The 12,934-nt window shown below is 35.2% G+C and overlaps 1 pseudogene; it reads right to left on the reverse strand.

Annotated features, from left to right (window-relative positions):
* Window positions 1–326: 326 nt before the first annotated feature.
* Window positions 327–5,265, reverse strand: LOC141541777 (olfactory receptor 14C36-like; annotated as a pseudogene).
* Between the last annotated feature and the right edge of the window lie 7,669 nt (window positions 5,266–12,934).

Genomic DNA, 12,934 nt, shown 5'->3' on the forward strand with positions numbered 1-12,934 from the left:
TTGACTTGGAAAGAAGATTCCATGAATCATATAAGGACTAGATTCCTTATTTGTAAGACATAAAATATGCTGCAAAAGACTTTAGGCTAAAAAATTATACTATTTGAAGTTATCAAATATGCCTTGAATAATATTGCTACTGATATTGATAATATCAAAGACAACTCCAAAAGCTTTTTCTCCATTTAGGTCAGTGATTAATATATACCTATCAAGATGTAAAGAAGAGTCCATAATCCCACAACATCACAAATAAACATATATCTGAATAGCATTTTTTCATTATGGATGAATTAGGTTCAACGACATTGAGAAAGAAGTACACTTTATGCTTTATTCCTTAACAAAAACTTTCTCCTCATTACCACTCTTATGGCCTCTTTTATCTGTTTATTCCTTAGACTATATATAATGGGATTCAGAAAGGGAGGTATTATAGAATAAAATATTGAAAGGATTATATCTTTAAAGGACCCAGAGTCTGAAGGTGGTTGTAGGTATGCATAATTGCCTGAAATAAAGAACAAAGAAATTACAAGGATATGAGGAACACAAGTAGAGAAGGCTTTTCTTTGGTCTTCTTTCACTGGAAATTTGAGCACAGTGGGAAATATTCTAATGTAAGATGCAGTGATGAAGGAAAAGCAGCTAACCCCAACCACCACAGCAGAGACAAGTAAAGAGCAAGAGATCTTGAGAAGAGAGGGGATATCACAGAAAAACTGGTGGATCACACTGGAATTATAGAAAGACAATTGTAATGTTAAACCAGTATGGGAACCTGCTACAAAAGGCCAGTGAACAAGCAGGTTAAGGTCATCTGCGTACAGACACGAGGGTTCATGATCACAGGGTAATGGAGTGGGTAGCAGATGGCAACATAGCCATCCCGGGCCATGACAGTGAGCAAAGTAAATTCAACATATGTCATGACAATCATCAAAAATATCTGAGTTGCACATCCAGTAATTGAAATAACCCTATTGTTCACCAGGGAGTTGATGGGTGCTGGGGGAATAGTTATTGATATGAAGCAGGCATCCACAATGGAATCTAAGGAAATTCCTTAGGAATCTAAGGAAAAAATACATGGGGGTATGGAGTCTCCTGTCAATGGTGGTGATGATGACAATGAGGAGATTCCCCATCAGGCCAGCTGAATAAATAAAAAAGAAAAGCAAAGAATATAAGATCTGTAGTTCTCTGATGTCAGAAAACCCCAAAAGGAGAAATTCAGTCATGGAGGTGGTAAAGTTAGACATTTTCAGACTCCAGTGAGTGACCAAGGAGTCAAAGACAATTTAAACCATCCATCAATCATTGATTATTAAGGGCACAGTCTGGGCAATGTTTAGAAGATAATATTCCCTTTTTATCATTACTGCATAAGAAATGGTTCTTGTCATTTACTGGCTGTTTAACTATAGGCAAGTTAGGGTAGCTCTCAAGGGGAAAAAAAAAACTATCTAAGAGTTGTGTGCAGACTTGCATTGTTAAAGCACATTTTTGTACCTGAGAATTCTATCTATTAAAAACATAAATGCTTAAGGAAACAAAGTAATGTTACTCCACTTTGACTTTCTTGTTTTCTATAATGTAGGGATTATCTGTGAGTGAGTGCAGCAGTACTGACAATTTGACCTAAACCAGAAGCTACCAATGAAAAATGATCTTTTAAAAAATCCTTTGTGGTATGGTTTTAGCATCTTTTTTGCATTTCTTTATCATGGCCATTTCCTTTTTATTAATGGCCATGAGCAGGATTAAAGAGAAAATTTAGAAGACATACTTTAAAACATCTTGATTGCTTTTACTGGCAGTGGAAACAGGGATTAAAATCCCTCTTACCATCACCCTCTACATATTTTCTCACTGCCTGAAAGAAGACAATGGAATAAAACGGTGGAAATCATTCACATGCCCTAATTCAGAAATAAGAGGATGATAAAATCTGCTGACTTGGCCTGATATTCCTTTTCTGTTTCTCTGAGTTGAATTACTTTATCAAATTTTTACCATAATTGGGTCATCAGCTCTCTTAATCATCACCTCAGTTGTCTTCCATTTATAATCATTGGATAATCAACATAGTGGTCTATCACCTCCAGCAAGTTCAACTGAGTATAGAAATCTATCTTGCTCTACAAGAACAGAAAATGAAAAGGCATAAAAGAAGTAGTGAGGTGGTGATAGAAGGGAGGGCATATTGGGGTACGGGTAGTTAGAAACAAAACACTTTTGAAGAGGGACAAGGTAAAAGGAGGGGGAGAATAGAACAAGTGGAGTGAGGATACAGTTAGCAATAGTAACTGTGAAAATTTTTTTGCATTAATTTTCTCTGAAAAGGCCTCATTTCCCAAATACATAGATAACTGAACCAAATTTAAAAAATTAAAAGCCAATTCCCAAATGATAAATGATCAAAAAATATGAACAGTTTTCAGACAAGTAATCAAAGCTATTTATAGCCATTTGAAAAAATTCTCTAATTTATCTTGTTTGGAAAATTACAAAGTAAAACAATTTAGAGGTACTACCTTATGCCCATTATATTGATCAATTGGACAGAAAAACAAAATGACAAATGTCACAAAGGTTGTGGGGAATATAAGACAATAATGCACTGTTGGTAGAGATCAGAACTGATTCAACTATTCTGCAGAGCAATCTGGATCTATGCCCAAAGAGCTACAAAACCATGCATAGCTTTTTATCTAAAAATACCACTGCATTGGTATGTTTTTGGTTTGTATCCCAAAAGATATTTTTAAAATGAAGAGGATTTATATGTACAAAATTACTTAGCAGTTCTTTTCTAAAGGCTGGGAATTAGAAATTGAGGGGATGCTCATCAATTGGGGAAAGCTGAATAAGTTGTGGTATGTGATTATGATGGTATATTATTGTGTTATAAGGAACGATGAGCAGTAATATACAAAGACAGTAGGGATAGGAAGTAATAAATATATATACTCATAATGACAATGATTAGGGGTAGACTTTATTAGGAAAAACTTAAGGCTAGTAATCATTGATCTTAGATAAAGTTAAAATTAAAATAGATTTAGTCAAAAAGATTTAGGAAAACTACACTATGTGCCAGCCATAGTAATGTTGTTTTACACTTTTAAAATAGCCTAATAATATAAGGTTGGAATATTGTTGTGGTATCAATAATGAGTTGGTGAATTTAGAAAAATATGGAAAAAATTCAACTTATGAAGGATGAAGTTATTCACCTTTAGAGTAACAGGGAACCAATTAGCATAGTACAATTTTATATATATGCATATGAATGCACATCTGCATATATGTGTGTGTGATTATTGACATAAATATATGTATTACATAGATATGTGTGCATATATACATAAGTTTTATATGATTCATGTGTATATACACATATCTATTATGCATATACATGAGTATATAAGTATATCAATATATCTGTGTTCAATTGTAGCCTTCTTGGGGGAGAGGGAAAGTAACGCATAAAAAAAGAATAAAATAAAAAGTGTGCAGCAGAGAACAAAATTAAACCTACAAGGAAGCAAAGAAAAGATGGATAGCTCTGAACATAATGTGTAGTATTTATTTTATAGGCATTCTTGAAATGTTAATTATTGTTATATTTTGAATGCTGTCATGTTCTATGGTGCACATAGCAATGTGGTATACTTCCTTTTCTTTTTTGTTTATTATTGTATTTTGAAATAAATATTTTAAAAAAGAAAGGATGAGCAGGATGCTTTCACAAAAACCTGGAAAGATTTCTTTGAGCTAATGCAAAATGAAATGTACTGTGTAGAAAGTAACAGCAATATTATAAGATAATCAACTGTGAATGCTTTGACTATTCCCAGAAATACAATGACCCAAAACAACTCTGAAGAACTTATGATGAGGAATGTTTTCCATCCCTTGTGAAGGGCTGAAACTGAATTGGTGCACTGAGGTTGGACAACCGAGCACTTAAGGCTAATTACCAATAATACCTATTAGCATATGCTTGGAGAACAACCCGGCCCACTAAGCTGTGCTGGCTCAATCTGTTGGTGTATAGAGAGAATTGTAAGAGGCATTAGAGGGTGTAGTAAGACAAGCCAGAGTTACTTTTTGAGAGGAGAAGAGGAGAAAGGAGGGGTGGAGATTCCTGTGTCCATTCCTCTCCTTTCCACCAAGAATAAAGACCTAGGACTTTTGCTTACCCTGACCCCGACTGATTCTAAAGTAATCAGGGTGCTAACTCGGTCTTCATAATCCCTCATAAAATAATGATTAAAGATTGAAGCATAATTTTAAAAATTTTATGTTTCCTCAGGTGTTTTTTTGATGCAAAAATCTTAAATAAAACATTAGCAAAGAGATTACAGCAATTTATCATGGAGATAACACATTATGCCCAAGTAGGATTTATATGAAAAAATGCAGGGCAGTTTAGTATTAGGAAAACTATTAGCATAAATGATTATATCAATAACCAAACTAACAAAAATCATATGATTATCTCAAAAAGTGTGCAAAAATTATTTGATAAAACACAACATCCATTCCTATTAAAACACTAGAGAGCATAGTAATAAAAGGAGTTTTCCTTAAAATGACTAAAATCTACTTAAAATGACCAGCAAGCATCAGAGGTAATGGGGATAAACTAGAACCATCGCCACTAACAGTATTGTATAATTATGTTAGTAATATATATGTATATATATATGATTATTAATTATGTATAAATATATATTATATGTATAATTATGTATATATAATTAATAAAATGTATAGATATAGATATAGATCCAGTAATCTGTAGTAATCTAGTGCTTGAAAAACCAAAGGCTCCAGCTTCTGGGGTAATAACTCTCTAATTCCTAGCAACAGAAATTGCTAGGAAAAATGGGAAATAATATGGCAGGAACTAGATATTGACCAATATATAATACCTTATAACAAGATAATGTCAAAATGGGTCCATGCATGATGCATCCTAGGAAAGAAATGGAGTCACTGTTGGCCAGGGTGTTGCTGAGGAACTTGGGAACAGTGATAGAAATGTAGCAGAGGTCTAAAAAGGATAAATGCATCCAAAAAATACAGGGGGGTATGGAGCTGTTCATCAAACATTGTCAAGACACTGATGACTAGAGTTTCCAGCAGGGCTCCCAGATAAATCAATAGGAATAGCACAGCATGTAATGTCTGCAGCTCCCGGACCTCAGAGAGCTCCAAGAGGATGAATTCATTCACCAAAGTAACATTGGCCATTCTTTCCCTAGGAGGAGAAAAAGGGAGAAATAAGGTATTAAGTGTAGGTAGAGACAGTGAAGTCTCAGAAAAGAAAGTTCTTGTGACAAATATCATTGGTGCTATCGATAATTAGACATCAAAGTTAACGTTAAAGGACAGGCAGTATCATCTGCTTTGTTTCTTCACCCTAAGTATCATGGAGCCATTCCTTTTGACTTGCAGGGAAATCCTTCCCTGTGTTCTAGATCTCCCCAATAGAATATGAACTCCTGAAGAGCAGGGACAGCCTTACTTTTGCATTCCCTGATTTTAACATATAGTAATCATTTAGTGATTGCTATTCCACCCTTTCTTTGCATCTTGGTTTTGTTCTTTTTTTGATTCTTTATTTCTTTCTTTCATATCAGAAAAATTCTAGCTGAAAAAGATATCTAAAAATCAATGAATTCAAATCCTCCATTTTATGGAATACTGAAAATAGCAGCCCAAGTGCATGGATGGATTTGATCAAGTCTAGGTAAATAGTAGTATATAATAGTCAGAATCAAAGGAGAATACTGGGACATAATAATTTGAAACAGAGACAATAACCTAACGTCAGGATACCTGAAAACTGGCTATTAAAATTATATTATTTTACTTATATTCCATTTGTTTTCCTAAATGTTTTCCACTTATAACTTAATCTGTTCTGTGTGAAATGGGAGTGTTGCTGAACTGAGTATTTGACATCACTTATCAAGTCCAGTTCCCTCATGTTTCGGAAAACGCCAACCAAGGATAACACATGTGGAACCTGCACTTGGTTTCAGTTTTTAGAGTCGCATCTGCTCTTCTTTTCACTACATACTTTGCTATTCCTGACAGTATTGGAACTAAAATATTATTTTTTAATCAGAGTAATTTTGACAGTTAACAAAGAAACACAGGAGAAAGAGTTAGTAAACCTGAATATATATTTATTAATCTAAGGTGGACAATTTGATTAGTTGTGGCAGAAAGATAGACCATTTCTTGATGGTTCTCCATGCTTCATCAAGATTGCTGTGGAAGTATATATGCCAGAATGTATTAGTGGGGAGTGAGAAGTATTAGTGGGGAAAGAAAGAGCACTTTATATTTCAACTGAGGTCTTCTTAGCGCTGTGTTTGACACTCAAGATATACTTAATAAATGAATGCTAAATAACTGATTGATCTGATTTTATAAAAGCAGTTGTTGCTCTGATATGGACTCTATTTCACTGAGGGGCTGAGTGGACCATGTAGACAAAAATTTCAAGTCTAGTAGAAACTGACATTGTGTCTCATTAATACTTTTTCATATTTCAAATTGTAATTTTAATACCAGATTTCCTCCTCTCACCATAACAACTCTAGGTTCAACATTTCTTTTAGTGATTCATTGTGGTTTGACACATCACCAATTTCTTAACAGAAAATTGACACCCATAAAAATACAAGACACTGACTAATTTAGTGATGGCTAGTGACTGCAAAAGCAATTTTCCATTTTTAGAGAAAATTGCCATATATCTGAAAGGAAGGAAATTCATTATCACCTCAATAATCTGAACCCAATATAGGCCACTATACTTGACCAAATTCTGTTGTTTTTCAGAATTATCTTGCCTCTGGCTACTTTTTATATTGTTCTCCAATTTCTCTTTTCTACTTTGTGTCAGATTATGCAAATTATTTATATACATGTATATATACTTATGGTATAATAGATTACTTTATTATATCCATGCCCAGTAGTTTGCTAAACTATTCCTTAACTATCAAGAACATAACTTGTTTCCTTTTTCTTTTGCCTTTGATTTCTTTGGGGTACAATAATGGGATCATGGAATCTTTGCCATCTTTTGATGTATACAGTTATTAATGGGATGATTTGATTTTTCTTTTTGCTTTTTAATTTTTCTTGTTCTTAGTTCCATATCAGCCGTGTTGTGAGAAGAAACAATAAAAATAAAAGAAGTGAAAATATCTGCTTAAATCTATATTCAGAGTCCATCAGTTCTCTCTGAAGGTGTATAGCATTTTTCATCATGGGTCCTTTGAAATTCTGGATGATTGGTTTGATCAGAGTAGTTAAGTCCTTCACAATCAAGTATCATTACTGTACTGCTGTTACTGTTTATTATGTTTTCCTGTTCTGCTCACTTTACTTTGTAGCAAGTCATAAAAATTTTCCTAGGTTTTTCTAAAACCATTTCTATAATTTCTTAAAGCACAATTGAATTAAGTAATAATCATATACCACAATGTGTACAACTATTTCCTAATTGATGGAATTGGTTTCAATTCTTTCTTTGCCATCACAAAAAGAGTGGCTACATATATTTTTGTTTACATAGGTCCTTTTCCTTTATCTTTGATAGATTCTGTTCTAACACTTATGAAAATGTTGTGTCTTTCTATTCAAGTATATCTTTTTAAAATAACATTGTTGGATTCTAGTTTCTAATCTGTTTTACTATCTGTTTCTGTTTGATTCCTATTCAGTTATTATTGCTGTGTATTTCCCTCCAATCTATTCTCTTCTATATAGTCTTTTCTTTTTTTATCCTGTTCCATTCTCAAAAGTTTTATTCTGCTCCTGAATAGTTTTCACAATCAACTTTTTTTGTTAATCCCCTGCTTTGTGCTTAGCCTTTCTTTTTTATTTCTCTATTCTCTTTCTCCCTGTCTCTCCTTCCCCCTCTCCCTCTTCCTCCTTCTCTCTGTCCTCCCTCTCCTTTTTCCTACCTCTCTCCCCTCTTTTTCCCTCTTTCTCCCCTGCTTTCCTCCCTCTCCTTCCTCTGCTCCCCTTCTTTCTCTCTTCTCTCTTCTCTCTTCTCTCTCTCTCTGTTTTTTGGTCTACAAGAAACATACCTAAATAGCAAGGACATGAACAAAATAGAAATGAGAGATTAGAAGAAAAACTGACCACAAATCAGTTGAATTTCCCAAAGTTAGAATTGAAAGTTAGCTATGAGATCCATCAAAAAACAATATTCACAATATAAGAAGTAAACAACTGCACTGTGCATAAAGAGAGTAATAAACAACAAATAAATATCAATATTAAACTTATACACTAAATTTAAAAAGAAAAATAGCTAAATTAAAAGATGTAGATAGTAACACAACAATAAGAAGGAACTTTAATGGCTCTCTTTACGTTCCAGATAAAATCAATAAAAAATCAAGCAAAAGCAAAAAAGATAATTGAAAACATTGCTGGAGAAAGTGGAACTAAAAGACTTTTTGACAACCTAACAACTGATACTGCCACAGAATATACAAATTCCTCAGAACCACATGCAACTTTTCTAAAAATAGACAATGTATTAGAGCATAAGGTATGTTGCAAATAAAGGAAAAAGCAAGAATAGTAAACATTTCTTTTAGTGCCCATAATGCAATAAAAATAGTAATCACTGTACAGCACATAAATAAAAGCTACAGATCGAAATAATGGCTTAATAATGAAATCCAAAATAATGACTGGATCAAAGAAATAATAACAGTAGCATTTGATAGTTATATGAAATTTTTAAAAAGACAACATAACAAAACCTATGGAATGCAACTAAAGCAATCTTCAAGAATAAAAAAAAAACACAAATTATAACACACACATTAACAAAATAGAAAAAGGGAAGAGTAATAAAGCAGATATGAATTTCCTAAAAGTTAGAAAAATACAAACCAAGCTAAAATAAGAATAACATGGGAGATGTTTTAAATAGAGGAGAAATAAAGAAACTGAAAAACAAACAATTATGAAAAAGATAAAAATATTAGATGTTTGAAAAGATTAACAAAATAAACATTCAGCCAACCTGCTTAAAGAGGACAGGAGAGGATTCAAAAAATATGACAGATTAGTTCAGAAAAATTTAACATCTCTAGAGTTCCTCATCAAACAAGACAATATTGCATATCAGGGAAAACATAGAGCCATTAAAAATAAATATGAGTTGTAATAAAACAGTAATCTTCCTGAGACCAGGAGGGAGGTTTGGCTCCTGTAAAGTGTAAACTTCCTGAAGCTAATACCACTGAAACAGCAAGCAATGAGCCCTAGAGCTAGCTAGATTGGAAGATGACCTCCAACATAGTACAGAAACTTTCACCTAGACAGTATAGTTAAGGGGGCAGGTAGGTGGCGCAGTGGATAGAGCACTAGCCTAGAATTCAGGAGGACCCGAGATCAAATGTGGTCTCAGACACTTAACACTTCCTGTGTGACCCTGGGCAAGTCACTTAACCCCAACCTCAGGGAAAAAAAAAAAAAAAAGGCAGTACAGCGAGTTGGACCTCTGAGTTAGAGAACATTAGGGAATCTCGGCTGATAAGGGACACCAGGCCCAGCTGTGCTTCCTCCATGCAGCCCTGCATGAGAAGGAGCTAGCACATTCCTGATACAGAAGCAGCGGGGCAGGGGGATTCTGGCTGCCTTTGCTCACAGGAGAGTAAAGTTCTTGGTTTCAACTTCCAGGTCAGAGGGGAGAAGTAAGGGAGCACCTGAAGCCAAAGACCCCACACCTCACATTCCAGGACTAGGGGTGATTACAGTAATACCAGCACCTCCCACTATATGCCAAGATAAGGTCAAAATGGTACATAATTTAGACATAAAGGAAAATAGCATAAGCAAATTAGGGAAGCATGGAAAAAGGAAGAATTTATCGCCATACAAAAGATAGACAAAATTATGAAAGGTAAAAGAGAGAATACTGATTTCATGGAATTAAAAAAAATTTTTCACAAACAAAACCAATGCACCCAAAATTAAAAGGAAAATAGGAAACTGGAGAAAACATTTTAGGGTAAATTTCTCTAATAAAGACCTTATTTTCCCCAAATATATAGGGAATTTAAGTAAATTCATTAAAATAAGTCATTCCCCAATTGAGAAAGAGTTGAAGGATATGAAGAGGCAGTTTTCAGAATGAAAAAATCAAAATTATTCATGATCATATAAAAATGCTCTAAATTGCATAATTAGAGAAATGTAAATTAAAACAATTCTGAGATCACCTCCAAAGCATATATATATATATATATATATATATATATATATATATATATATATATATATATATATATATATGGCTGTATTTAACCCACCTACCCCCCAATATATATATAATAAACACAAGATTAAAGAATGGATACTTAATCTCCCTAGTGAGGGAATTAGGATAGTGAATGATTAAGTGTGGAAATTGAGTAAATCACACTGACTCCAACATATGACTCAATTCTGTAGCTAGCTTGGTTGCTATTCAATTATGTATCCAATTTTATCAAAAGAAAAAAATTTATCCAATTGCAGGAAATGGGAGAAAATCTTTGCATTGTTTGAATCTAGCCCTGCATGGGTAGGAAAGTCGAACACTATTCTACTTAGAGACTCTTAACAAATAACCTAGGTTACACTGACCTGAAATTCAGTCAGATTCAAAGACTGATGCAAGAAATTTTCTCACAATTCTGTGTAACATGCTCTCCTGGCAGTTACAATTACTAGCTTAATAACCGCGCACTCAAGAACAACCACGTGTAATCTTAAAAGCCTTTATCATACCTACTCACATAATGCCCTGACTGATGCCCTGACTTGTTGGTTCCCTAGTGAACACCTGGTCAGAAGACCCATGTGTTCACTACCAAAACCCTTACCTCTTTTGGCTATCCATCTTGGCTTGGCCACCCAGGCTGGGGAGCCAGGGTGAAGAATGCCAGGTTAAAGAGGGCACTTGCTGCCTGCAGTGGGCTTACATAGGGCCTGTGAGGTCACACATACAGCCAATCAGCAAGAGAGTCACCCATTAAGAAGCTATCTCAATATGGCCAGGATCCCGCCCAAGGGCAGTCCTAATATCCACAGAAATTACTTCCGGGCCTCAATCTCCAGATGCACTGTGGCACCCATTTAAAGGCCCCTTACAATTCCCTTTCTCTTGTTTTTTTCACATGCATTTAAGACAGTTTATGGATTGGCTTACAAGTACTTTGCCTTTAGGTGTTTTTGCATTGAATTTGACTTTGCCCATTCCATTGGCATTTCTTATAATCCTATTAGTAAAGTCATTACTGCACAGACTATCCCCAAGATCTTCTCTTCTAAACAAGAGAAGGGAATTTTGGGATATGTGATTGCTTACCATTTTTAAATTTTGATTTTACATTTTTAAACACTTTTGATTTTACATTTTAAAGTTATTTTGGTTTTACAAAAAAAAAAAAAACAAACAAACAAACAAAAAAAAAAAAACTGGGGAGAGGCTTTGCCCTATGCTTTCTATTGAAGGACTATGCTTTTAAATTAGTGGGTGAAAAACCAACGCACCCACCTGCCGTTGTTATTGAGACAATGTTATTGGACATGACTTTGCTTATGTGCACCTGTGAAACTAGAATTGCTCTAGGATTGTAAAAAGTGCAATAGAGAATTGTGATAAGCTAGAATTGCTCTAGGATTGTGAAAAGTGCAATAGAGAATTGTGATAAGCTAGAATTGTTCTAGGATTGTGAAAAGTGCAATTGAGAATTGTGATAAGCTAGAATTGTTCTAGGATTGTGAAAAGCGCAATTGAGAATTGTGATAAGCTAGAATTGTTCTAGGATTGTGACAAGTGCAACAGAAAATTGTGAGAAACTAGAATTGGTTTAGAACTGTGATAAATGTAACTAGAATTGTGACAACCTACCTACTGATATTTGTTAACTAGAATTGTGATGTTTTACCTTGTTGACTTCCCACCTCAGTGTTGACATCCTACCTCACTGGCATCCAACCTCTTTGGCTTATTATCTCGAGTATGACTTTGATGAATGGGTTGAACACTTGGGCCACTGTTGAGCCTGATTCTCATTGTCATACTTCTGTTTACTGATCTGCTGCTTTGGACCTCCTTGGGCATAACACTCTGTCATCTCATGGATCAAGTGAACTATAGCTGGTGCTAAAAGTTTAGCTTGGTGAGATGTGCGGTTCCCACAAAACAAGAGAAGGGAATTGCAAGGGCCCTTTAAATGGGCGGCGCCACAGTGCAACAGGAGATTCCAGTGGCCCGGAAGTAATTTCTGTGGATATTAGGACTGCCCAGTGGGTGGGATCTTGGCCACATTGAGATAGCTTTGTAATGGGTGACTCTTTCTGATTGGCTATGTGTGTGACCTCACAGGCCCTATGTAAGCCCACTGCAGGCAGCAAGCGCCCTCTTTAACCTGGCGTTCTTCACCCTGGCTTCCCAGCCTGGGTGGCCAAGCCAAGATGGATAGCCAAAAGAGGTAAGGGTTTTGGTAGTGAACACATGGGTCTTCTGACCAGGTGTTCACTAGGGAACCAACAAGTCAGGGCATCAGTCAGGGCATTATGTGAGTAGGTATAATAAAGGCTTTTAAGATTTACACGTGGCTGTTCTTGAGTGCGCTACCGGTTATTAAGCTATAGATTCAAGAGATTGTGGCCAGAGACCTTAGAAGGCCTCAGAGGAGGCGAGCCGGGTAGAGTTCACACTGCAGAGGACAGTGGTCAAAGGTACTCTGGTGGGTCTAGGACAGACTAGTAATTGTAACTGCCGGGAGAGCACGTTACAATTCTGCAGCTCAAGTAATGTTTTATCTGAAAACTGACCTCGGACTGATCAATCAGTTTTCATGTTTCATTTCTGTTTTCCTTTGTT

Source organism: Sminthopsis crassicaudata, chromosome 1 (assembly GCF_048593235.1).
Source record: "Sminthopsis crassicaudata isolate SCR6 chromosome 1, ASM4859323v1, whole genome shotgun sequence".
Lineage (NCBI taxonomy): Eukaryota > Metazoa > Chordata > Mammalia > Dasyuromorphia > Dasyuridae > Sminthopsis > Sminthopsis crassicaudata.